The following is an 11,487-nucleotide window of genomic DNA, read 5'->3' as shown; positions in this document are numbered from 1 at the left end:
TGCACAATTCTGTGACTACACTAAAAGCTACTGATTGTATACTTTAAATGAGTAAATTGTATAGTATATTAATTATATTTTAATAAAGCTATTAAAAACAGAATTTTGATTTATTAATTATGTCTGATGTCTTTTCTGTTCTCTACCTCATTAATTTTTGCTTTTATCTTTATTATTTCCTCACTTTTGCTGTCTTTTGGTTTTTTTCTTATTTTTGATCTGGAAATTTAATTTATTTTAATTCTTTAATTTTAGTTGATAACAGTGACAATCCAAAATAAATGACTAAGGCATAAATCTCAATCACTGAAGGTTTATTAAGTCAAAATTTGAGGACATGTCTGAGAAAAACACAAACTACAGACAAATCTGTGACTCTTTGTCCAAAGGAAGATTTGGGAACTTCAATATTTAAGGGGACCAGGCATAGAGAAAGAAAAAGGAGAAGGGGGTAAGCAGGAAGGCAAAATGGTTACATTCTTGTGATACTCAGGAAATCTACATTTTACATAAGATAAGGTGAATGTTTAAAGAAAAAAAAGGAGTGAAGGAAGAATCAATTATGCAGATGTCCCTGGGTAGGTGGAAGAATGATTGATCTTGTCTGTGTTCTGCACCTGGGAAGATAAACTTGTAATCAACATTATTAGTATGGAATTCAGCAGACTTTAATTTTAGGAGCTAGACTTAGCTTGCAGACCCAAAGTCACAATATGCAGGTACTTGCTTACGGGAGGCAAGGATTTCCTTATGAATGACCTGTGGGGTCAGTCTTTGTAGATGCATGAGGTCTTTTATCTTTCTGTTGGGATCTGGCTAATGCATAATTTTGCTAACAGCTATTAATTTGGAAGGGTATGTTGTGTAATTCAACCTTGTACTTGACCTTCTCTTTTGCAGAAGGAATTGCTGTTGGGGGTGGTCCTGAGATTTTTATTTTCCTTCATAACAGTGGTTGATGCAATGAATTTTCCTCTTTTTTTTTTTTGAGATGGAGTCTTACTCTGTTGCCCAGGCTAGAGTGCCATGGCGTCAGCCTAGCTCACAGCAACCTCAAACTCTTGGGCTCAAGTGATCCTCCTGCCTCAGCCTCCTGGGTAGGTGAGACTACAGGCATGTGCCACCATGCCCAGCTAATTTATTCTGTATATATTTTTAGCTGTCCATATAATTTCTTTCTATTTTTAGTAGAGACAGGATCTCGCTCTTGCTCAGGCTGGTCTCGAACTCCTGAGCTCAAACGATCCGCCCGCCTCAGCCTCCCAGAGTGCTAGGATTACAGGCGTGAGCCACCACGCCCGGCCAATTTTTAAAGTTAATTGAGGGTTGTTTCCCAGCCTGGCATATGGCCTATCTTGATGAATAAATCATGTACATTTGAACAAAATGTGTATTCTACAGTTGTTGAGTGCAGTGTTCTATAAAACATCAGTTAGGCCAAGGGGGTTGATAATGCTACTCAAATCACTTAAGTTTTTAGTAAATTTTTATGTAGTGCTTCCACTAATGCTAAGTGAGGAGTGTTGAAAGCTCTCACTCTAATGATAGATTTATTTCTCTTTTAATTTCTGTTAATCTCACCTAGCTGCTGATATCTCTCTTCAGATTCTGAGTCTTAGATGGCTCAAAAGTCTGCTCAACACATGTACGTTTCAGGTGTCAGCCAGAAATATGGGCAGTTTATACAATGCATTTGGTCTTCCTTCCCTCTGACTTCTCTCCTTTTGGGGGGATTTCCTTTCTTGCATTTTCCCCTGCTTTCCAGATTCTCTACATTTCCAAACTCTTCTGGTTTTCCAAGCCAATAAGATTGAGAGTAACAGATAGGGTCTATTCTCAAGTAGAAAACCCATAAAAACGGGAAACACACCTTCTAATTGAAACTGCCCTTTATAAATGTAATAAAGGGCCACAGGGTGGGAACTGTGGTGGGGGAAATACACACACACACACACACACACACACACACACACACACACACATACAACCACCCATTGTTCCCTAGCTTGCTTTCCTATAGCTGTTTACTACGCAGGAGTCATATAGACGATGATTGTAAAGATTCTTAGCTTTCTCCATTTTTCCCATAGATAACATTACCCTTGTGAAACCTAAGTCTGGTTTTGGAGATATCTTCCAGGCCCTGCATTCTGGTGGAATGGCTGACCCACCCAGACCGGTGGCCCATACTGAGAAACTGACTCAACTGGTATTATGACCCCCACCCAAGAACTGACTCAGCGAGGAAGACAATTTTTACACCCGTATGGTTCTATCCTGAACCCAGCCAATTATCAGACCCAATTGCCTAGCCCTTTACCCACCAAACTATCTTTAAAAACCCTTTCTTGGTTGGACATGGTGGCTCACACCTGCAATCCTAGCACTCTGGGAGGCTGAGCTCAGAGGATCGCTTCTTGAGCTCAGGAGTTCGATACCAGCCTGAGCAAGAGCGAAACCCCATCTCTACCAAAAATAGAAAAAATTAGCTGGGCTCGGTGATGCACGCCTGTAGTCCCTACTACTTGGGAGGCTGAGGCAGGAGGATCACTTCAGCTCAGGAGTTTGAGGTTGCAGTGAGCTATGATGATGCACTGCACTCTACCCAGGGGAACAGAGTGAGACTCTGTCTCAAAATAAAAACAAAAACAGTTTCTCTCAAATTGTTGGGGAAATGGATTTGAGAACTTTCTTCCGTGTCTTCATATGGCATTTGTGACATTAAACTCTTTCTCTGCTGTAACCCCTGCTTTATCAGTGTTTTGGCTTCCTCTTGAGCAGCAGGCAATGAATCTGGTAAGGCTGTAACACAAGCATCAACTTCCCTCCAGTATCTGCCTTCTTTTGTTGTTCTCTATACCTCCAGACAGTTATTTTTTGTACTTGATCCAGGGTTTGCAGTTTTTACGTATGTGAGGATTGGTTCAATAGGAAGTACTGAGCTGTAAGCAGAAGCATAACCCCTTATTTTTCTTCTAATGTCTGTAGGACCTCTACTGATTTCTCTTCTTTCATTCCTCATATTGGTAATTTGTGTTCTTTCTCTTTTTGATTCATCAGTTTAGCTAGAGGTTTACCAATTTTATTGATCTTTTAAAAGAACCAACTTTTATATTTAATTTATTTCCAAAATTATCTTTATTATTTCCTTTTTTATTACTTTTAATTTGTTTTTTCCCTTAATTTCTTAAAGTGGAAGCTTACATTAGCTTTAGACTTAACTTAGACTTTTCTAATATAATCATGGAAAGCTATAATTTTTCCCTGTAAGCACTACTTGAACTGCATTCCATACCTTTTGATTTATGTTTTAATTTTTATTCAGTTCAAAAGATGTTTTAGTTTCCACCCCCAAAGCACAGGCAACCAAAGCAAAATTGGACAAATGTTATCACATCAAGCTAAAAAGCTTCTGCACAGCAAAGGAAACAATCAACAAAATGAAGAGACAACCCACAGAATGGGAGAAAACATTTGCAAACTACACATCTGACAAGGGATTAATAACTCTAATATATCAGGAGCTCTAACCACTCAATAGGAAAAAATCAAATAATCTGATTAAAAAATGGGCAAAAGAATGGAACAGATCTTTCACAAAAGAAGACAAATGGGCAACAGGTATACGAAAAAATGCTCAATCATTAGTCATCAGAGAAATGCAAATCAAAACTATGATGAGATATCATCTCACCCCAGTTAAAATGGGTTTTATCAAAAAAGCAATAACTGGCCGGGCACGGTGGCTCACGCCTATAATCCTAGCACTCTGGGAGGCTGAGGCAGGAGGATTGCTCGAGGTCAGGAGTTTGAGACCAGCCTGAGCAAGAGCAAGACCCTGTCTCTACTAAAAATAGAAAGAAATTATCTGGACAACTAAAAATATATAGAAAAAATTAGCCGGGCATGGTGGCACATGCCTGTAGTCCCAGCTACTCAGGAGGCTGAGGCAGAAGGATTGCTTGAGCCCAGGAGTTTGAGGTTGCTGTGAGGTAGGCTAACACCATGGCACTCTAGCCTGGGCAACAGAGTGAGACTCTGTCTCAAAAAAAAAAAAAAAAAGAGATAACAAAGAACTTTTTTAGTGTTAAAAATTAGAATATCACAGAAGAATTTCTTGCAAACAAACTAGTCAGGACTCGAGGTCATGATGACAGTATGTAAGATAAGTAAGAAAGGACATTTATCCCAACTTAGCTAATGTTAATTTTGTTAGCATCCCTGAGGTAAATATTGTCTAGTACTTATTTATTTATTTATTATTTATTTATTTTCTGAGACAAGTTCTCCCTCAGTCATCCAGGCTGGAATGCAGTGGCACAATCACAGCTCACTGTAACTGTAAGTTCCTGGGCTCAAGTGATCCTCCTGCCGCAGCCTCCGGAGTAGCTGGGACTGCGTATATTCAGGTTTGATAATCCTAGGGTGCTGCTGAGAGACATACTGGATATGCTGGATTGGATCCTGCTATTACTGAGTAGAAGTATCAAAACAGATCTTTTCTTTAGATACATAGAAAAAGAAGAGTAGAATGTGTATTAGGATATTTTTGTCTATAAAAAACAGAATGCCTAACTCAAGCTAATTTAACAACAAAAAGTAACTAACATTTATTGAGCACTTAGAATATAGCCAGCATTATTTTAATTCATTTAAAAATATTCATGACATCTCTATTGGAAAACAATAAGGAAATCTATTAGATATCCCTACAAGAAGTTCAGTTAGAGGGTGAGTTCCAGGTTTGGAATGATGTCACCAACGACATCTTTTTATCAGTTTGTTTAGTTGTCCTCAGCATCTGCTTTATTCTCTTGTGGTGGGAAGAGAGCAGATGTGACAGTGTGGGTTAGATGTTTCCATGTCAAGAGGAGAGTGTGTTAGAAACTTTCTCCTAAGCACAAAACAGAAGTTCTTTCTTTCAGACAGATTGTGGCAACCTGGGTCACATGCTCATTCATTGATCAATTACTATTCCTAAGGGAATCCTGCATGGTGACTGTCAGATTTAATGAGTGTCATTTTCTGAATGGGGTGCTTATTTGAACAAAATAAGAGTATTGTTATAAAGGAGTTGGAGGGGAATGAATATTAGGTAGATAAATAACAACATTATTCACTATAGAGTTTTGCTTCGTTTTTAGCTTAAAATTTAGATAAAAACTTTAGCAGATTAAGTCCAGTGACAGAAATGGAAATTCTGAGTTTTCAAGCAAATGGTCAGAAAAGCCTATTCAGACCTGGCATGGTGTCTCACACCTGTAATCCTAGCACTTTGGGAGGTTGAGGTGGCAGGATTGCTTGAGGCTAGGATTTTGAGACCAGCCTGAACAAGAGTGAGACCTGTCTCTACAAAAAACCAGAAAAATTAGCTGGGTGCGGTGGCTTGCACCTGTAGTCTCAGTTGCTTGGGAGGCTGAGGCGAGAGGATCGCTTGAGGCCAGGAGTTTGAAGTTGCAGTGAGCTATGATGATGCCATTGCACTCTAGTCCAGGCAACAGAGGGAGTCCCTGTCTCAAAAAAAAAGCCTATTTGTTTTCTTACTTACCAAGTAAACTTGTTTTTCCTTCTAGTATAGAACAAGAGATAATTGACCTGGGGTTTGTTTTCATGAATATTGTATGAAATGCACATATACAAAACCTCCTAAGCTTTGTATTAGTTGATTTAGTCTGTGAAGTATCAAGCTTGGAGGATTGATCGAGGCCAGGAGTTCAAGACCAGCCTGGGAAACATAGGGAGACCCCTGACTCTTAAATAAAAAAGTTAGCAGGGTGCGTGCTGTGTGCCCATAATCCCAGAGACTCAGGAGGCTGAGGCAGGAGGATTGTTTGATTTGAACCCAGGAGTTGGAGGCTGCAGGGAGCTATTATCATGCCACTGTACTCCAGCTAGGCCACAGTCCTTATAATGCAAACACCTCAAAACATGATTAGTTTCTATTAATTCTTTGGAAAAGAAATTCCTAGGAACTCAGAATTTAATGGTAGACTGCTTTGATAATGTGCTCATTTAGCCCAGTGGATTCCAAAATGATGGAATGTATGTCTGGCAACCAATTGTTGTGTGAGAAGAAAAGAACTTCTGTTAGTATTTTACCTCATCTTTTTAAGAATTCTTTTTTTTTTTTTTTTTTACAGACAATGTCTCACTCTGTCACCCAGGCTGGAGTGCAGTGGCGTGATCATAGCTCACTGCAACGTCAGACTCTGGGCTCAAGTGATCCTCCTGCTTCAGCCTTCCAAATGCTAGGACTACAGGCTCTTGTCACCACACCTGGCTATTAAAAAAAAATTTTTTTTGGAGGGACAGGGTCTCATTATGTGGCTCAGGCTAGCCCCCAACTCCTGGGCTCAAATAATCCTCCTGCCTTAACCTCCCAAAGCGCTGAGATTTCAGGTGTGAGCCACTTCCCCACAGCCTACCTCGCCTTTTAAAAGTTCTATGTCTTGTGAAAGTTTCATAGCATACATACTAATATCATACATAATTCATGTAAATAATCTAATTTTTTTCCTGATAAAGATGTATAATCAAGAGTTTGGAGACTAATGCCTTCAACTAAAGTTAGTCTTGGACTTACTGCTTCGTGGAGGAAAGGTACTTGGACTTCAAGCTTGACATTAAAAATGTAAATGATGATGATAATACTGGTGATGACAACGGAATGATGAAGATGAAAGTAATAATAGCTAACATTTACTGAGCACATACAATGTGCCCGCCACTATTCTACGTGCTTTCCATCTTCAGAACTAATTATGAGTTAATGCTATTAATATCCATTTGACTTCTAATCTCCATGAGAACAGAGACTACTGTATTAGTTCTTCCTTACTCCTGTATTTCCTGGTGCAGAATAGGCATTTAATTTGACGAACAAAATAAAATTTATTTTTAAAAATTTTTTTCGCCTACAAGAGTTTTGGAAATAACAAAATAAAATTTCATTTTGCCGAATTTCTCAGCCGCGCAGGTCTGAACGCTTTTCAGTCCCTGGAGGCCAGCAGAAGCTCCGGATCCCTGAGAGAAGAAACATGAGCCAGTAGTTTGAATCCTCGAGCCTCATGTAGCTGGGCTGACTGGATGCAGAAAAAAAAAAACAAAAACGGGGATCGGAGGAGACGAACCCCTCCCCTGGGCAAGTCCGAGACTCCGAGAAGCTCACAAGGCGATCTTCACCCTGAACCTGCCTTGCCCTTTGACCATTGTTAGCGTTTAGAACAGGCGGCGCGCGTTTGGACGCTCTAGCTCCGCGAAGAGGAGACGCCGGAAGTCTCGACTGCTCTTTACGGGGCGTGCTCGCCCGTGGGCGTTTTCCGCCGACTCCCGTCACCCGGAAACACTCCACGCTTGCTTTGGCGTGGTGCTTCTGTCGCTGACAGGTTAGTTTCTCCGGGTTGTAGGAGTCTCTGTCTCTCCCTCCGCAAGGAGCGTTTGTCTTCGCAGTCCGGGCGGCCGCGTTTGCGCGCGGGGTGGGCTGCTGCAAGGGGAATTTCCTCAGGGGTCGCCTCCCCGCCGTCGCCGGGTCGTGATCTCCCTGCGCTGCATCATTGGCGCCTGGGGACCCGCCTTGGCTCCGCGCCCTGGGAGGCCACAGGTGTCCCCACCTGCTCGGAGTCCTGAGGCTGAAGCTAACCGTGCTGAGCGTCCCCAACAGCACATTTATGAAGAGTTGAGGTCTTTTCAAAGAGGTGGAGCTGGGCATTTGTTGGCGGTCCTAAATTTCAACACCTTGCGGAGTACCCTTCCTCGATTATTGTAGGAAAAGATTTTCTGGTTAAGTAGTCATAACATTTTTTGTACTCGTTAACACTTGAAGAATAGAAAACCCGACAGGGGCTGACTACAGAAGTTATTTTCTATGTAGGGAAAGGTGCATGTATGTACATATGTATGTATCAGTGTCTGTCCATGAGTCTGAGTGTGTATTTTGTGGGGTGCTATGTACAATTAAAAGAAATCCATAGAGATTCTGATAATTTGATAATGTGCTTCTCCAATCTTCCCCTAATTCCTCATTTTCTCCTGAGGGGCACTGTTCTACTTCTAAGGTGGCTAACCTTTGGATGGAAGTAGCTTACACTTTGCACATTAAGACATATATCTATCTGATTATGTTATTCCTGTGCTGAAAATCTTAACTGCCGTTAGAATAATACACGCTTCTTAGCCTGGCTTCAAGACCCTTCAAGGTCTTACTTCGGCTCAATTTTTCAGTTTTTTTCTCTTTTCATGAATAACACATCCATAGGTACATACACTCACATTATGTCTCTGCCATGCCAATCTGCAGTAATTTCATCACTTTGGTTATAACAAGGTTTTATAATGGTTTACCCAAGTTTTAATTTTTATTCTTCCATTCAGCTAGAATTTATTGAATTCCTGATAATTGTTAGGTACTGTTTTTAAAATTTTTTTTATTTTTAATCATTATGGGTACATAATTTTGTATCTTTCTAGGATACATGTGATGTTTTGGTGCATACAATGTGAATTAATGAAATCAGAGTAATTGAGATATCCATCACCTCAGGCATTTAACATTTCTTTGTGTTAGGAACATTCCAATTCCACTCTAACTTATTGTTGATTATAGTCACTTTGTTTTGCTGTCTACCAACTACTGTTTGAAGAGCTGGAGATAAAATGGAAAAAACCCAATGCAATCTTCAGACATTTAAAAAATAGCTTTGCTGTTATATGGTTCACCTGCCATAGAATTCACCCATTTAAAATGTACAGTGATTTTTAGTACATTCACAAACTTGTACAACGATCACCACAATCAATTTTAGAACATTTTCATCACCCCCACCCCTGTACTCATTTAGCAGTCTCTCCTGATTTCCCCAGCTTGATTCCACATTCCAAGCCCTAAGCAACTATTAATCTTCTGTCTGTAAATTTGCCTGTTCTGGATTGTTCATGTAAATGAAATTATACATTATATGGTATTTTTTGGCAAGCTTCTGCTTAACATTCATGTTCATTCATGTTATAGCATGTATCGGTACTTCTTTTCTTTTTATTGCTGGATAATTTATTATATGGATATACCAACACTTTATCCACTGGTCGCTGGTGGACATTTGGGTTGTTTCTCTACTTTTTGGCTATTATGAATAACTTTGCTATGACCATTCATGTGCAAGTTTTTGTGTGGACATCCTGTTTTCATTTCTCTGGGGAATATACCTATGTTCATATGGTAACTCTGTTTAATTTTTTTTTTTTTTTTTTGAGAGTCTCACTCTGTCGCCTGGGGTTAAAGTGCTGTGGCATCAGCCTAGCTTACGGCAACCTCACACTCCTGGGCTCAAGTGATCCTCTTGCCTTAGCCTCCTGAGTAGCTGGGACCACAGGCACACATCACCATGCCCAGCTATTTTTTTCTATTTTCAGTAGAGACAGGACCTCACTGTTGCTCAGGCTGGTCTCAAACTCCTGACCACAAAGCGATCCTGTTGCCTCGGCCTCCCAGAGTGCTAGGATAACAGGCATGAGCCTTCATGCCTAGTCTTATTTAATTTTCTACTTTAGACTTCAGGAAGTTACTCTCTTGTTCATGTTCAGTATACTGCATTAGATTTATGAGAGGTGTATTGGACAATTGGTCACCAAATAGTAAGTACTTATTTCATGCTAGCAGACATTTATTTGAAGATTTAATGTGTGCAGAGTTTAACTGTTCCATAGTGATTGGGGCATTCTGGGAAATGTATTATGAAATCCTATTAACAAGGGTCAGCCTGGGCAACATAACAATCTCTAAAAAAAATAAGAACATTTAGCCAGGTGTGTGGTGTGTGTCTGTAGTCCTAGCTACTTGGGAGGCTGAGGTGGGAGGATTGGTTGAGCTCAGAAGTTGGAAATTATAGTAAGCTATGATGGTGCCACTGCACTCCAGCCTGGGCGGCAGAGTGAGACTCCATCTCTAAAAATAAATAAATAATAAATAAATTCCAATTAACATTGTTTTGATATTTGTTTTTCTTATTTAACTGGTTAAAAGGTAGTAGTTCAAAAATTTTGAGAGACCAAACATTTTTGAAAATCTGAAGAAAGCTATATACCGTACCTCCATAGAAAAATTTGCATTTCTCTATTTTGTATATAATGTCCAAGGCTTCATTTCTTCATGGCCTGATTCCAGTTAGAACTCCGTGTTTCTTGCTTCAGTGTTTTTTTTTTTTTTAATTGTGGTGAAATATATGCAACCAAAAATTTACCATTTTAATGATTTTTAAGTGTACAATTCAGTGGCATTACGTACTTTTACATTGTGTAACCATCACTAACATCCATCCCCAGAACATTTTCGTCTTCACAAACTGATACTCTGCAACAATTAAACAATAAATCTCTATTCCCCCCACCTCTCTAGCCCCTGGCAACCACCATTTTATTTTCTGTCTCTATGAATTTGACTACTCTAGTGACCTGATACAAGTGCAGTCATACAAAGTTTATTCTTTTGTATCTGGTTTATTTCATTTAGCATAATATCTTCAAGGTTCATTCATGTTGTAGCATGTGTCAGAATTTCCTTCTTTTTAAAGGCTGAAAGTAATATTCCATTGTACGTATAGACAACATTTGTTTATACATTCATTAGTAGACATTTGGGTTTTTACCACCTTTTGGCTATTGTGAATAGTGCTGCTGTAAATGTTGGTATATAAATATCTGTTTTAGTTCCTGCTTTCAACGGTTTTAGGTATATACCCAAAAGTGGACTTGCTGTATCATAGGGTAATTCTTTTAAGTTTTTGAGGAACTGCTGTGCTTTAGTGTTTTTGGTCATTTACCTAGAATATGAGATTTAAAAGAATTGTGTGATTTAGGCATGTATTATCACCTTTACCTTTCTAAAGATATAAATTCAAAGGGCCATTTCCTAGATGAAGGAATGTGGATGATTTTGTCCTAGGACTTGGAAATCTTTGAGTTTCAAAATTATTAGAATTCAAACTGAAAAGGTTTACCTAGATAGTTTCCCAAATCCTAAACATCTTTGTGATCCAAGATCTTTGGTTGTTTTTTTTCCCCCTTAATGCTCTGTGTTTTTAGTCTTTGTGGGCAAATTACTCATCATGGCAGACTCTAAAATGGAGGTGAGTTTGCAAACTTGCATAGTTCAAAAGGTTTGTGAATTAGTCTAGTATGATACTACTGCTCTACTTTGATAGTTACCCTGGTATGCGGTGAATATTGCTGCTTCTGACAGGCAAGTTTAACTCCCTTAAAGCAAAGATAAACCATGTCATTAATTAATTGAAGAATGGGAAATAACCAACATTATTCTTTCTTATGACTGTGTCAATGGAAAAAAAAGCCAAACTCTGTAAAATAATTTTAAAGAGATTTATTCTGAGCCAAATTTGAGGACCATGACCCGGAGCCACGCCCAAGAGGCCTTGAGCAAGTGGACTCACTGTGGCTGGATTACAGTTTGGTTTTATACATTTCAGGGAGACAAGG

At 39.4% G+C, this 11,487-nt stretch overlaps 1 protein-coding gene across 1 annotated transcript in view; it reads left to right on the top strand.

The window, feature by feature from the left end:
• Nucleotides 1–7,320: 7,320 nt before the first annotated feature.
• Nucleotides 7,321–11,487, top strand: part of LOC123647232 (cytochrome c oxidase assembly factor 1 homolog) — a 74,172-nt gene continuing 70,005 nt past the window's right edge. Inside the window, exon 1 of the mRNA XM_045564537.1 lies at nucleotides 7,321–7,385. The gene's annotated coding sequence lies outside the window, so the exon portion shown is untranslated. The remainder of the gene's footprint in view (nucleotides 7,386–11,487) is intronic.

Source organism: Lemur catta, chromosome 11 (assembly GCF_020740605.2).
Source record: "Lemur catta isolate mLemCat1 chromosome 11, mLemCat1.pri, whole genome shotgun sequence".
Taxonomy (NCBI): Eukaryota; Metazoa; Chordata; class Mammalia; order Primates; family Lemuridae; genus Lemur; species Lemur catta.
The sequence above is the reverse complement of the archived record's forward strand: the minus strand, read 5'-3'. Positions and strand labels throughout refer to the sequence as shown.